Below are 570 nucleotides of genomic sequence, written 5' to 3'. Positions count from 1 at the left end.
GGGGCGCGGGGCGCGACGGTGGCGCACGGCTCCCAGACGATCCGCCTGGTCTGCAGCCCCGCAGAGCCTTCTTACTCCGCCGGGGACACAGCCCAGCGACTGCGACCGGCCCCGTCACGCACGGCAGCCCCGCCCACAAGCCGCAAACCCCGCGCTGGCCTGCCCCTAAGTCAGGCGCACACGCACAGGAGGCCACCAACCCACTGTCCCGCACTGGAGCAGCCCACGCGTTCCGAACGCCGCCCGCGCAGCGACCTGGAGGGGATGTGAGGATGCAGCGTGCGCCCCCCTCCCCAGGTCCGCCCGGTCAGACCCAGTTACCTGGGCGGGCTGCCCGGCGGAGGGAGCCAGGCCAGGCCGGGCCGCCTCACACCGGCGGCGGCGGCGGCGGCAGCGGGAGCGGGTCCTCCCGGCGCCCTCTCCCGGGAGTGGTGGGGGCGGGGCCGCCTGCGGATTGGCCGGCGGGCAGTGATGGACAGCGGGCCTGTTCCGCCCCGTTCCCCAGCCAAGCTAGTAGGCCGCTCTTGCGACGGCAGGACCCACGTCTGTCTTGCCCCTGTGGCCTGGCTG

Source organism: Otolemur garnettii, unplaced genomic scaffold (genome assembly GCF_000181295.1).
Source record: "Otolemur garnettii isolate 467f Iridium unplaced genomic scaffold, OtoGar3 scaffold00023, whole genome shotgun sequence".
Classification (NCBI taxonomy): domain Eukaryota; kingdom Metazoa; phylum Chordata; class Mammalia; order Primates; family Galagidae; genus Otolemur; species Otolemur garnettii.
This window is presented reverse-complemented; position numbering follows the sequence as displayed.